The following is a 15,750-nucleotide window of genomic DNA, read 5'->3' as shown; positions in this document are numbered from 1 at the left end:
GATGTTTTGATCATAACGGAGGCACTGATTTCACAGGGGCAGGAATTGCTACTGGATGTCCCAGGGTTTAGATCTTTTACAAAGATCAGGGAGGGGGGTAAAAGAGGAGGGGGAGTAGCATTGTTAATGAGAGAGTGCATCACAACAACAGAAAAGGAGGTTGTGAAGGAAGGTTTGCCCGCTGAGTCAGTGTGGGTGGGAGTCAGTAACAGGAACAGGAACAGGAAAGGAACAGTCACTTTATTGGGTGTTTTCTGTAGACCCACCAATAGCAGCAGAGAGATGGAAGAACAGATTGGACAGCAGATCTTGGAGAGGTGCAGATGTAGTTGTTGTTACGGGTGCTTCAGCATGCCCAATATTGATTGGAACCTCCTTAGTGCAGATGGTCTGGATGGAGCTGGTTTTGTCAGGTGTGTCCAGGAAGGATTCCTGACTCAATATGTGGATAGGGCAACTAGGGGGGGAGGCCATATTGGATTTGGTGCTAGGCAATGAGCCAGGCCAGGTGTCATATCTCTCAGTGGGAGAGCATTTCGGTGATAGTGACCACAACTGGCTCACCTTTACCACAGCCATAGAGAGAGAGAGGAACAGACAGTGTGGGAGGGACTTAATTGGGGGAGGGGAAATTATACTGCTATTAGACAGGAGCTGTGGAGTATAAATTGGGAACAATTGTTCTATGGGAAAGGCCACAACTCATAGAGTCATAGAGTCATAGAGTCACAGAGTCACAGAGTCACAGAGTCACAGAGTCATAGAGACGTATGGCATGGAAACAGACCCTTTGGTCCAACCCATCCATGCCGACCAGATATCCCAACCCAATCTAGTGCCACCTGCCAGCACCCGGCTCATATCCCTCTAAACCCTTCCTATTCATATACCCATCCAAATGCCTTTTAAATGTTGCAATTGTACCAGCCTCCACCACTTCCTCTGGCAGCTCATTCCACACACGGACCACCCTCTGCGTAAAAAAAATTGCCCCTTAGGTCTCTTTTATATCTTTCCCCTCTCACCCTAAACTTATGCCCTCTAGTTCTGGACACTCCCACCCCAGGGAAAAGCTCTTGTCTATTTACCCTCTCCATGCCCCTCATAATTATAAACCTCTGTAAGGTCACCCCTCAGCCTCCGACGCTCCACAACATCTTTCCGATAGGAAGGAGACCAGAATTGCACACAATATTCTAACAGTGGCCTAACCAATGTCCTGTACAGCCGCAACATGACCTCCCAACTCCTGTACTCAATACTCTGACCAATAAAGGAAAGCATACCAAACGCCTTCTTCACTATCCTATCTACCTGCGACTCCAATTTCAAGGAGCTATGAACCTGCACTCCAAGGTCTCCTTGTTCAGCAACACTCCCTAGGACCTTACCATTAAGTGGATAAGTGTTGATGAAGGTCGAGCAGTGGATGTGGTGTATATTAATTTCATTAAAGCATTTGATAAGGTTCCCCACGGTAGGCTCACTCAGAAAGTTGGGAGGTATGGGATACAGGGAAATCTGGCTGTCTGGATATAGATTTGGCTGGCCGAAAGATGACAGTGAGTGGTAGTGGATGGAAAGTATTCGGTGACCAGTGGTATCCTGCTGGGATCTGCTCTTGGGCCTCTTCTCTTTGTAGTTTTTATAAATGACTTGGATGAAGAAATGGAAGGATGGGTCAGAAGTGCTGTACTTAGTGTCGAGGGCTGTTGCAGGCTACAACAAGGCATTGACAGGATGCAGAGCTGGGCCTGAGAAGAGGCAGATGGAGTTCAACCTGGACAGATGCAAAATGATTCATTTTGGAAGGTCGAATTTGAATGCTGAATGTAGGGTTAAAGACAGCATTCTTGGCAGTGTGGAGGAACAGCAGGATCTTGGGGTCCATGTACATAGATCCCATAACGTTGCCACCCATGTTGACGGGGTTGTTAAGAAGGTGAATGGTGTTTTGGCTTTCATTAACAGGGAAATTGAATTTGAGAGCTGTGAGGTTTTGCTGCAGCTGTACAAAGCCCTGGGTAGACAACGCTTGGAATATTGTGTTCAGTTCTGTAGGAAGCAGGTAGATTCTATAGCGAGGGGGCAGAGGAGATTTAGCAGGATGCTGGCTGAATTGGAGGGCTTGGCGAATGAAGAAAGGTTGAGTGAGCTTCGGATTTTCACACTGGAGAGACAAAGGCAGAGAGGCGACTTGTTCAAGGTGTACAAAGTAATGAGAAGCACAGATAGAGTACATAGCCAGAGACTTTTCCCCAGGGCAGAAATGGTTGTCATGAGGGGTCATAGTTTTAAAGTGATCGGAGGAAGGTTTAGGGGAGATGTCAGAGGAAGGTTCTTTATGCAGAGAGGGGTGGGCGTGTGGAATGCACTGCCAGCAGTGGGAGTAGATTCAGAGACATTAGGGACATTTAAGTGACTGCTGGACAAGCACATGGATGGCAGTAAATTGAGGGGAGTGTAGGTTAGATTGATCTTAGATTAAGATAAATGCTTGGCACAACATCATGGGCCGAAGGGCCTGTACTGTGCTGCCCTGTTCTACGTTCTTTATTTGAAGCTTTTCGTCCTGACCCATCAGGATAATTTGCAAGAATGCCAATACAAGAGTTGGATCAACGACTTGTTGGAATTGGGAATAGGATGGAGCAAGGGGAAAGGGCAGCCAGAGGGAGGGTCTCAGATAGGGAAGGGGCAAAACCCTTGGGTAGGGTGAAGATATCTATCGTCCAATAAGCTCGTGAGGTTAGGGGTTATACGAAAGAGACATCACAGGAAGTGATTCAATGTCTCAGGCTCAGATACAGTCTGGGAGCAGTCAAGAAGGAGCGTGTACAGAGACTAGGAGCAGTCAAGAGGGAGTGTGTATAGGGACTGGGAACAGTCAGGAGGGAGTGTGTATAGGGACTGGGAGCAGTCAGGAGGGAGTGTGTATAGGGACTGGGAGCAGACAGGAGGGAGTGTGTATAGGGACTGGGAGCAGACAGGAGGGAGTGTGTGTAGGAACTGTGAGCAGACTGGAGGGAGTGTGTACAGGGAAAAACAGCAGACAGGAGGGAGCGTGTAGAGGGACTGAGAGCAGACAGGAGGGAGTGTATATAGAGGTTGGGAGAAGACAGACGGAAGAGTGTATTGGAACTGGGAACAGACAGGAGAGAGTGTGTAATGCGGACTGAGAGCAGACAGGAGAGAGTGTATAATGCGGACTGAGAGCAGACAGGAAGGGGTGTGTAGAGGGACTGGGAGCAGACAGGAGGGAGTGTGTAATAGGGACTGAGAGCAGACAGGAGGGGGTGAGTATAGGGACTGCGAGCAGACAGGAGGGTGTGTGTATAGGCACTGGGGGCAGATATGAGGGAGTGTGCATAGGGACTGGGAGCAGACAGGAGGGGGTGTGTAATAGGGACTGAGAACAGACAGGAGGGGATGTGTATAAGGGTAGAGAGCAGGCAGGAAGGGGTGTGTATAGGGACTGGAAGCAGACAGGAGGGAGTGTATATTGGGACTGAGAGCAGACAGGAGGGAGTGTGTATAGGGACTGGGAGTAGACAGGAGGGTTTGTGTATACAGACTGAGAGCAGACAGGAGGGAGTGTGTATAGGGACTGAGATAAGACAGGAGGGAGTGTGTATAGGGACTGGGAGCAGATAGGAGGGAGTGTGTATAGGGACTGGGAGCAGACAGGAGTGGGTGTGTATAGGGACTGGGAGCAGATAGGAGGGAGTGTGTATAGGGACTGGGAGCAGACAGGAGGGGGTGTGTATAGGGACTGGGAGCAGATAGGAGGGAGTGTGTATTGGGACTGGGAACAGACAGTAGGGGGTGTGCATAGAGACTGGGAGTAGACAGGACGGAGTGTGTATAGCGATTGGGAGCAGACAGGAGGGAGTGTGTAATGCGGACTGAGAGCAGACAGGAGGGAGTGTGTAGAGGGACTGGGAGCAGACAGGAGGGAGTGTGTAATGCGGACTGAGAGTAGACAGGCAGGAGTGTGTATTAGGACTGGGAACAGACAGGAGGGGGTGTGTAATGTGGACTGAGAGCAGATAGGAGGGAGTGTGTAGAGGGACTGGGAGCTGACAGGAGGGTGTGTGTATAGCGACTTGGAGCAGATAGGAGGGAGTGTGTAATTTGGCCTGAGAGCTGACAGGAGGGAGTGTGAATTCGGACTGGGCGCAGTCAGGATGTAGTGCGTAGAGGGACAGAGAACAGATAGAAGGGAGCGAGTATAGGGACGGGGAGCAGACAGGAGGGAGTGTGTATAGGGACTGGGAGCAGATAGGAGGGGGTGTGTATATGGACTGGGAGCAGAGAGGAGGGAGTGTGTACAGGGACTGAGAGCAGACGGGAAGGAGTGTGTATTGGGACTGAGAGCACACAGGAGGGAGTGTGTATCGGGACTGGGAGCAGACAGGAGGGAGTGTGTGTTGGAACTGGGAGCAGATATGAGGGGGTGTGTATAGGGACTGGGAGCAGACAGGAGGGAGTGTGTAATGCGGACTGAGAGCAGACAGGCGGGAGTGTGTATTAGGACTGGGAACAGACAGGAGGGGGTGTGTAATGTGGACTGAGAGCAGATAGGAGGGAGTGTGTAGAGGGACTGGGAGCTGACAGAAGGGAGTCTGTATAGAGACTGGGAGTGGATAGGAGTGCGTATTGGGATTGAGAGCAGACAGGAGGGGGTGTGTATAGGGGCTGAGATCTGACAGGAGGAGGTGTGTATAGCGACTTGGAGCAGATAGGAGGGAGTGGGTAATTTGGCCTGAGAGCTGACAGGAGGGAGTGTGAATTCGGACTGGGCGCAGTCAGGATGTAGTGCGTAGAGGGACAGAGAACAGATAGAAGGGAGCGAGTATAGGGACTGGGAGCAGACAGGAGGGAGTGTGTATTGGGACTGGAAGCAGATAGGAGGGGGTGTGTATACGGACTGGGAGCAGAGAGGAGGGAGTGTGTATTGGGACTGAGAGCACACAGGAGGGAGTGTGTATCGGGACTGGGAGCAGACAGGAGGGAGTGTGTGTTGGAACTGGGAGTAGATATGAGGGGGTGTGTATAGGGACTGGGATCAGACAGGAGGGAGTGTGTATAGGGACTGGGAGCAGACAGGAGGGAGTGTGTACAGGGACAGATATGAGGGGGTGTGTATAGGGACTGGGAGCAGACAGGATGGAGTGTGCATCGTGACTGAGAGCAGACTGGAGGGAATATGTATAGGGATTGGGAGCAGACAGGAGGATGTGTGTATATGGACTTGGAGCGGACAGGAGGGAGTGTGTATAGGGACCGTGAGCAGATAGGAGGTTCTGTGTATAGGGACTGAGAGCAGACAGGAGGGAGTGTGTAATAGGGACTGAGAGTCGACAGGTGGGGGCACGTATAGGGACTGGGAGCAGGCAGGAGGGAGTGTGTATAGAGACTGGGAGGAGATAGGAGAGAGTGTGTATTTTGACTTGGAGCAGATAGGAGGGAGTGTGTATCATGACTGAGAGCAAACAGGAGGGAGTGTGTATTGAGACTGAAGCAGACAGGAGGGGATGTGTATTGGGACTAGGAGCACACAGGAGGTGGTGTGTATTGGGACTGGTAGCAGACAGGATGGAGTGTGCATCGTGACTGAGAGCAGACAGGAGGGGGTGGGTATAGGGATTGGGAGCAAATAGGCAGGAGTGTGTATTGGGACTGGGAACAGACAGGAGGGAGTGTGTAATGCGGACTGAGAGCAGACAGGAGGGGTGTGTATAGGGACTGTGAGCAGACAGGAGGGGATGTGTATAGGGACCGGGAGTAGACAGGGGGGTTTGTGTATGCAGACTGAGAGCAGACAGGAGGGAGTGTGTATAGGGACTAGGAGCAGACAAGAGGGAGTGCGTATTGGTACTGGGAACAGACAGGACGGAGTGTGTATTGGGAATGGGAGCAGACAGGAGGTGGTGTGTACAGAGACTGGGAGGAGACAGAAGGGATTGTGTATTGAGACTGGAAGCAGGCAGGATGGAGTGTGTAATAGGGACTGCGAGCAGAAGGAGGGTGTGAATATCGGGACTGAGTGCTGTCAGGAGGGAGTGTGTATAGGGACTGGGAGTGGACAGGAGGGAGTGTGTAGAGAGACTGGGAGTAGGCAGGACAGAGTGTGACAAGAGACTGGGAGCAGACAGGATGGAGTGTGTATGGGGACTGGGAGCAGACAGGAGGGAGTCCTTATTGGGACTGGGAGCAGTCAGGAGGGTGTGTGTATAGAAATTGGGAGGAGACAGGAGGGAGTGTGTATTGAGACTGGGAGCAAACAGGATGGAGTGTGTAATAGGGACTGAGAGCAGACAGGAGGGATTTTGTATTGGGGCTGGGAGCAGACTGGAGGGTGTGTGTATACAGACTGCGAGCAGACAGGAAGGGGAGTGTATAGAGACAGGGAGGAGAAAGTGAGGTCTGCAGATGCTGAAGATCAGAGCTGAAAATGTGTTGCTGGAAAAGCGCAGCAGGTCAGGCAGCATCCAAGGAACAGGAGAATCGACGTTTCGGGCATAAGACCTTCAGGAGGGAGTGTGAATTCGGAGTGGGAGCAGTCAAGATGTAGTCTGTATAGGGACAGAGAGCAGACAGGAGGGGCTGTATATAGGGATTGGGAGCACACAGGAGGGGGTGTGTATTGGGACTGGGAGCACACAGGAGCGGGTGTGTATTGGGACTGGGAGCACACAGGAGGGGGTGTGTATTGGGACTAGAAGCAGACAGGATGGAGTGTGCATCGTGACTGAGAGCAGACAGGAGGAAGTGTGTATCGGGACTGGGAGCAGACAGGATGGAGTGTGTATAGGGACTGGGAGCAGACAGGAGAGAGTGTGTTTTGGGACTGGGAGCAGATAGGAGGGGGTGTGTATAGGGACTGGGAGCAGACAGGAGGGTGAGTGTATAGGGACTGGGAGCAGACAGGAGGGGGTGTGTATAGGGACTGAGAGCAGACAGGAGGGAGTGTGTATAGAGACTGGGAGCAGACAGGAGGGAGTGTGTATAGGGACTGAGAGCAGACAGGAGAGAGTGTGTTTTGGGAGTGGGAGCAGCTAGGAGGGGGTGTGTATAGGGACTGGGAGCAGACAGGAGAGAGTGTGTTTTGGGACTGGGAGCAGATAGGAGGGGGTGTGTATAGGGACTGGGAGCAGACAGGAGGGTGAGTATATAGGGACTGGGAGCAGAGAGGAGGGAGTGTGTATAGGGACTGAGAGCAGATAGGAGGGAGTGTGTATAGAGACTGGCAGCAGACAGGAGGGAGTGTGTATAGGGGCTGAGAGCAGACAGGAGGGGCTGTGTATAGGGACTGTGAACAGATAGGAGGGAGTGTGCATAGAGACTGGCAGCAGACAGGAGGGAGTGTGTATAGGGGCTGAGAGCAGACAGGAGGGGCTGTGTATAGGGACTGTGAACAGATAGGAGGGAGTGTGTATCATGACTGACAGCAAACAGGAGGGAGTGTGTATTGGGACTGAAGCAGACAGGAGGGGGTCTGTATTGGGACTGTGAGCACACAGGAGGGGGTGTGTATTGGGACTAGGAGCAGACAGGATGGAGTGCGCATCGTGACTGAGAGCATACAGGAGGGGGTGCGTATAGGAACTGCGAGCAGATAGGAGGGAGTGTGTAATGTGGACTGAGAGCAGACAGGAGGGGGTGTGTATAGGGACTGCGAGCAGACAGGAGGGAATGTGTATAGGGACCAGGAGTAGACAGGAGGGAGTGTGTATAGGGACCGGGATAGACAGGAGGGTTTGTGTACACAGACTGAGAGCAGACAGGAGGGGGTGTGTTTATTGGCTGAGAGCAGACAGGAGGGAGTGTGTATTGGGACTGGGAGCAGACTGGAGGGAGTGTGTATAGGGATTGGGAGCACACAGGAGGGGGTGTGTATTGGGACTGGGAGCAGACAGTATGGAGTGTGTATCGGGACTGGGAGCAGACAGGAGGGAGTGTGTATAGGGACTGGGAGCAGACAGGAGAGAGTATGTAGAGGCACTGGGAGTAGACAGGAGGGTGTGTGTATAGGGACTGAGTGCTGTCAGGAGGGAGTGTGTATAGGGATTGGGAGTGGACAGGAGGGAGTTTGTAGAGAGACTGGGAACAGGCAGGACAGAGTATGACAAGAGACTGGGAGCAGACTGGAGGGAGTGTGTATAGGGATTGGGAGCACACAGGAGGGGGTGTGTATTGGGACTGGGAGCAGACAGGATGGAGTGTGTATCGGGACTGGGAGCAGACAGGAGGGAGTGTGTATAGGGACTGGGAGCAGACAGGAGAGAGTGTGTTTTGGGACTGGGAGCAGATAGGAGGGGGTGTGTATAGGGACTGGGAGAAGATAGGAGAGGGTGTGTAATGCGGACTGAGAGCAGACAGGACGAGTGTGTAGAGGGACTGGGTGCAGACAGGAGGGAGTGTGTAATAGGGACTGAGAGCAGACAGGAGGGGGTGTGTATAGAGACTGCGAGCAGACAGGAGGGAGTGTGTATAGGGACTGGGAGTAGACAGGAGGGTTTGTGTACACAGACTGAGAGCAGACAGGAGGGAGTGTGTATAGGGACTGGGAGCAGACAGGACGGAATGTGTATTACGAATGGGAGCAGACAGGAGGGTGTGTGTACAGAGACTTGGAGGAGACAGGAGGGATTGTGTATTGAGACTGGAAGGAGGCAGGAGGCGGTGTGTATAGGGATTGGGAGCAAACAGGAGGGGGTATGTAGAGGCACTGGGAGTAGACAGGAGGGTGTGTGTATAGGGACTGAGTGCTGTCAGGAGGGAGTGTGTATAGGGATTGGGAGTGGACAGGAGGGAGTGTGACAAGAGACTGGGAGCAGACTGGAGGGAGTGTGTATAGGGATTGGGAGCACACAGGAGGGGGTGTGTATTGGGACTGAGAGCAGACAGGATGGAGTGTGCATCGTGACTGAGAGCAGACAGGAGGAAGTGTGTATCGGGACTGGGAGCAGACAGGAGGGAGTGTGTATAGGGACTGGGAGCAGACAGGAGAGAGTGTGTTTTGGGACTGGGAGCAGATATGAGGGAGTGTGTATAGTGACTGGGAGCAGACAGGAGAGAGTGTGTTTTGGGACCGGGAGCAGATAGGAGGGAGTGTGTATAGGGACTGGGAGAAGATAGGAGGGGGTGTGTATAGGGACTGGAAGCAGACAGGAGGGTGTGTGTATAGGGACTGGGTGCAGACAGGAGGGAGTGTGTATAGGAACTGGGAACAGATAGGAGGGAGTGTGTATCATGACTGAGAGCAAACAGGAGGGAGTGTGTATTGGGACTGAAGCAGACAGACGGGGGTGTGTATTGGGACTGTGAGCACACAGGAGGGGGTGTGTATTGGGACTGTGAGCACACAGGAGGGGGTGTGTATTGGGACTAGGAGCAGACAGGATGGAGTGTGCATCGTGACTGAGAGCAGACAGGAGGGGGTGCGTATAGGGACTGCAAGCAGACAGGAGGGAGTGTGTAATGCGGACTGAGAGCAGACAGGAGGGGTGTGTTTAGGGACGGCGAGCAGACAGGAGGGAGTGTGTAATAGGGACTGAGAGCAGACAGGAGGAGGTGTGTTTAGGGACGGCGAGCAGACAGGAGGGAGTGTGTACAGGGACCGGGAGTAGACAGGAGGGTTTGTGTACACAGACTGAGAGCAGACAGGAGGGGGTGTGTTTATCGGCTGAGAGCAGACAGGAGGGAGTGTGTATAGGGACTGGGAGCAGACAGGATGGAGTGTGTATAGAGACTGGGAGCAGACAGGAGGGAGTGTGTTTAGTGACTTGGAACAGACTGGAGTGGATGTGCATAGGGACTGGGAGCAGTCAGGAGCGGGTGTGTATTGGGGCTAGGAGCAGACAGGAGCGGGTGTGTATTCGGACTGGGAGCAGGCAGGATGGAGTGTGTATAGGGACAGACAGCAGACAGGAGGGACCGTATATAGGGACTGGGAGCAAACAGGAGGGAGTGTTTAGAGGGACTGGGAGCAGACAGCAGGAGGTGTGTATAGGGACTGGGGGCAGACAGGAAGGGGTGTGTATTGGGACTGAAGCAGACAGAAAGTGGTGTGTATTGGGACAGAGAGCAGACAGGAGGGAGTGTGATACGCACTCGGAGCAGACAGGAGGGAGTGTGTATAGGGACTGAGAGTAGACAGAAAGAGGCGTGTATAGGGACTGGGAGGAGACAGGGGTGAGTGTGTATCATGACTGAGAGCAGACAGGAGGGAGTGTGTATAGGGACCGTGAGTAGATAGGAGGGAGCTTGTATAGGGATTGAGAGTCGACTGGAGGGGGCACGTATAGGGACTGGGAGCAGACATGAGGGAGTGTGTGTTGGGACTGAGAGTAGACAGAAAGGGGCGTGTATAGGGACTGGGAGGAGACAGGGGTGAGTGTGTGTAGAGACTGGGAGGAGACAGGAGGGGAGTGTGTGTTGTGATTGGGAGCAGACAGGAGGGAGTGTGTATCATGACTGAGAGCAGATAGGAGGGAGTGTGTATAGGGGCTGAGAGCAGACAGGAGGGGCTGTGTATAGGAACTGGGAACAGATAGGAGGGAGTGTGTATCATGACTGAGAGCAAACAGGAGGGAGTGTGTATTGGGACTGAAGCAGACAGGAGGGGGTGTGTATTGGGACTGTGAGCACACAGGAGGGGGTGTGTATTGGGACTAGGAGCAGACAGGGTGGAGTGTGCATCGTGACTGAGAGCAGACAGGAGGGGGTGCGTATAGGGACTGCAAGCAGACAGGAGGGAGTGTGTAATGCGGACTGAGAGCAGACAGGAGGGGGTGTGTTTAGGGACGGCGAGCAGACAGGAGGGAGTGTGTATAGGGACCGGGAGTAGACAGGAGGGGATGTGTACACAGACTGAGAGCAGACAGGAGGGTGTGTTTATCGGCTGAGAGCAGACAGGAGGGAGTGTGTATAGGGACTGGGAGCAGACAGGATGGAGTGTGTATAGAGACTGGGAGCAGACAGGAGGGAGTGTGTTTAGTGACTTGGAACAGACTGGAGTGGATGTGCATAGGGACTGGGAGCAGACAGGAGCGGGTGTGTATTGGGGCTAGGAGCAGACAGGAGCGGGTGTGTATTGGGGCTAGGAGCAGACAGGAGCGGGTGTGTATTGGGGCTAGGAGCAGACAGGAGCGGGTGTGTATTCGGACTGGGAGCAGGCAGGATGGAGTGTGTATAGGGACAGACAGCAGACATCTCCCAGACCGTCCATAACCTCATCACCTCAGGGGACCTCCCATCCACCGCCTCCAACCTCATAGTCCCACAACCCCGCACCGCCCGCTTCTACCTCCTGCCCAAAATCCACAAACCTGACTGCCCCGGACGACCCATCGTCTCATCCTGCTCCTGCCCCATCGAACTCATCTCCTCCTACCTCGACACGGTCCTGTCCCCATTAGTCCAAGAACTCCCCACCTACGTCCGTGACACCACCCACGCCCTCCACCTCCTCCAGGATTTCCGCTTCACCGGTCCCCAACGCCTCATCTTCACCATGGACATCCAGTCCCTGTACACCTCCATCCCCCATCACGAAGGACTCAAAGCACTCCGCTTCTTCCTTTCCCGCCGTACCACCCAGTACCCTTCCACCGACACCCTCCTTCGACTGACTGAACTGGTCCTCACCCTGAACAACTTCTCTTTCCAATCCTCCCACTTTCTCCAAACAAAAGGAGTAGCCATGGGCACCCGCATGGGCCCCAGCTATGCCTGCCTCTTCGTAGGATATGTGGAACAATCCATCTTCCGCAACTACACTGGCACCACCCCCCATCTTTTCCTCTGCTACATTGATGACTGTATTGGCGCTACCTCGTGCTCCCACGAGGAGGTTGAACAGTTCATCCACTACACTAACACCTTCCACCCCGACCTCAAATTCACCTGGACAGTCTCGGACTCCTCCCTCCCCTTCCTAGACCTTTCTGTTTCTATCTCAGACGACCGAATCAACACGGACATCTACTACAAACCGACCGACTCCCACAGCTACCTGGACTACACCTCCTCCCACCCCGCCCCCTGTAAAAACGCCATCCCATTCTCCCAATTCCTTCGTCTCCGCCGCATCTGCTCCCAGGAGGACCAGTTCAAAATACGCACAACACAGACGGCCTCCTTCTTCAAGGACCGCAATTTCCCCCCCGACGTTGTCGACGGTGCCCTCCACCGCATCTCCTCCACTTCCCGCTCCTCCGCCCTTGAGCCCCGCCCCTCCAACCGCCACCAGGACAGAACCCCACTGGTCCTCACCTACCACCCCACCAATCTCCATGTACAGCGCATCATCCGCCGTCACTTCCGCCACCTCCAAACGGACCCCACCACCAAGGATATATTTCCCTCCCCTCCTCTATCAGCTTTCCGTAGAGACCACTCCCTCCGCGACTCCCTTGTCAGATCCATACCCCCCACCAACCCAACCTCCACTCCCGGCACCTTCCCTTGCAACCGCAGGAGGTGCAACACTTGCGCCCACACCTCCCCCCTCACTTCTCTCCAAGGCCCCAAAGGAAACTTCCATATCCGCCACAGATTCACCTGCACCTCCACCCACATTATCTACTGCATCCGCTGCAGCCGGTGTGGCCTCCTCTATATTGGGGAGACAGGCCGCCTACTTGCGGAGCGATTCAGAGAGCACCTCTGGGCCACCCGGACGAACCAACCCAATCACCCTGTAGCACAGCATTTCAACTCCCCCTCCCACTCCACCGAGGATATGCAGGTCATTGGACTCATCCACCGCCAAACCACAACAACGCGACGGTCGGAGGAGGAGCGTCTTATCTTCCGACTGGGAACCCTCCAACCACAGGGGATGAACTTGGACTTCACCAGTTTCTTCATCCCCCCTCCCCCCACCTTGTCTCAGCCGAATCCCTCCAGCCCGGCACCGCCTTCCTGACCTGCAGTCTTCTTCTTGACCTCTCCGCCTCCACCCTACTCCGACCTATCACCCTCACCTTGACCTCTTTCCACCTATCACATTTCCAACGCCCCTCCTCCAAGTCCCTCCTCCCTACCTTTTATCTTCTCCTGCTGAACACTCTCTGCTCATTCCTGAAGAAGGGCATGTGCCCGAAACGTCGAATCTTCTGTTCCCTAGATGCTGCCTGACCTGCTGTGCTGTTCCAGCAATAAAGTTTCAGCAGACAGGAGGGACCGTGTATAGGGACTGGGAGCAGACAGGAGGGAGTGTTTAGAGGGACTGGGAGCAGACAGCAGGAGGTGTGTATAGGGACTGGGGGCAGACAGGAAGGGGTGTGTATTGGGACTGAAGCAGACAGAAAGTGGTGTGTATTGGGACAGAGAGCAGACAGGAGGGAGTGTGATACGCACTCGGAGCAGACAGGAGGGAGTGTGTATAGGGACTGAGAGTAGACAGAAAGAGGCGTGTATAGGGACTGGGAGGGGACAGGGGTGAGTGTGTATCATGACTGAGAGCAGACAGGAGGGAGTGTGTATAGGGACCGTGAGTAGATAGGAGGGAGCTTGTATAGGGATTGAGAGTCGACTGGAGGGGGCACGTATAGGGACTGGGAGCAGACATGAGGGAGTGTGTGTTGGGACTGAGAGTAGACAGAAAGGGGCGTGTATAGGGACTGGGAGGAGACAGGGGTGAGTGTGTGTAGAGACTGGGAGGAGACAGGAGGGGAGTGTGTGTTGTGACTGGGAGCAGACAGGAGGGAGTGTGTATGATGACTGACAGCAGATAGGAGGGAGTGTGTATAGGGACCGTGAGTAGATAGGAGGGAGTGTGTATAGGGATTGAGAGTCGACAGGAGGGGGCACGTATAGGGACTGGGAGCATATATGAGGGAGTGTGTATAGGAACTGAGAGCAGACAGGAGGGAGTGTGTATAGGAACTGGGAGCAGACAGGAGGGAGTGTGTATAGGAACTGGGAGCAGACAGGAGGGAGTGTGTATAGGAACTGAGAGCAGACAGGAGGGAGTGTGTATAGGAACTGGGAGCAGACAGGAGGGGGGGTGTAGAGACTGGGAGCAGACAGGAGGAGGTGTGTATTGGGACTAGGAGCAGACAGGAGGGGGTGTGTATAGAGACTGGGAGCAGACAGGAGGGAGTGTGTATAGAGACTGGGAGCAGACAGCAGGGGTGCGTACAGGGACTGAGAGCAGACAGGAGGGGGGGTGTAGAGACTGGGAGCAGACAGGAGAGAGTGTGTATAGGGACTGGGAGCAGACAGGAGGGAGTGTGTATAGGGACTGGGAGAATATAGGAGGGGGTGTGTATAGGGACTGGGAGCAGACAGGAGGGAGTGTGTATAGGGACTGGGAGCATACAGTAGGCAGTGTGTACAGGGACAGACAGCAGACAGAAGGGAGTCTGTAGAGGGACTGAGAGCAGACAGGAGGGGGAGTGTATGGGGATTGGGTGCAGACAGGCGGGAGTGTGTATTGGGACTGGGAACTGACAGGAGGGAGCGTGTATCGGGTCTGAGAGCAGGCAGGAGGGGGTGGGTTTATTGGCTGAGAGCAGACGGGAGGGGGTGTATACAGAGACTGGGAGGAGACAGGAGGGATTGTGTTTTGAGACTGGAAGCAGGCAGGAGGGGGTGAGTATAGGGATTGGGAGCAGACAGGAGGGATTGTGTAATAGGGACTGATAGCAGAAGGAGGGTGTGTGTATAGGGACTGAGTACAGTCAGGAGGGAGTGTGTATAGGGACTGGGTGTAGGCAGGACAGAGTGTGACAAGAGACTGGGAGCAGACAGGATGGAGTGTGTATAGGGACTAGGAGCAGTCAGGAGGGTGTGTGTATAGAAATTGGGAGAAGACAGGAGGGAGTGTGTATTGAGACTGGGAGCAGACAGGATGGAGTGTGTAATAGGGACTGAGAGCAGATAGGAGGGGGTGTGCATAGGGACTGAGAGCAGACAGGAGGGATTTTGTATTGGGGATGGGAGCAGACAGGAGGGTGTGTGTATAGGGACTGGGAACAGACAGGAGGGAGTGTGTATAGGGACTGGGAGCAGACAGGAGGAAGTGTGTATAGGGACTGAGAGCAGACTGGACGGAGTGTGTATAGGGACTGGGAGCAGACTGGTGGCAGTGTGTGTAGGGACTGGGAGCAGAGAGGAGGGAGTGTGTATAGGGACTTGGAGCAGACTGGAGGGGATGTGCATAGGGACTGGGAGCAGACAGGAAGGGGTGTGTATTGGGATTGAAGCAGACAGGAGAGGGTGTGTATTGGGACAGAGAGCAGACAGAAGGGAGTGTGTATAGGGACAGGGAGCAGACAGGAGGGGGTGTGCTTAAGGACTGGGAGCAGACAGGTTGTGGTGTGCGCAGAGACTGGGAGGAGACAGGAGGGAGAGTGCATTGAGACTGGGAGCAGACAGGAGGGGGTGTGTAATAGGGACTGGGAGCAGACAGGAGGGGGTGTGTATAGGGACTCGGAGCAGACAGGAGGGAGTGTGTATTGGGACTGAGAGTAGACAGGAAGTGGCGTGTATAGGGACTGGGAGGAGACAGGGGTGAGTGTGTGGAGAGACTGGGCGGAGACAGGAGGGGAGTGTGTGTTGTGACTGGGAGCAGACAGGAGGGAGTGTGTATCATGACTGAGAGCAGATAGGAGGGTGTGTGTATAGGGACCGTGAGTAGATAGGAGGGAGTGTGTATAGGGATTGAGAGTCGACAGAATGGAGTGTGTAATAGGGATTGAGAGCCGACAGGAGGGGGCACGTATAGGGACTGGG

The sequence above is a fragment of the Chiloscyllium plagiosum genome, unplaced genomic scaffold, assembly GCF_037043375.1.
Source record: "Chiloscyllium plagiosum isolate Xiang-an unplaced genomic scaffold, Cpla_swu_hap1 HiC_scaffold_5, whole genome shotgun sequence".
NCBI lineage: Eukaryota > Metazoa > Chordata > Chondrichthyes > Orectolobiformes > Hemiscylliidae > Chiloscyllium > Chiloscyllium plagiosum.
The sequence above is the reverse complement of the archived record's forward strand: the minus strand, read 5'-3'. Positions refer to the sequence as shown.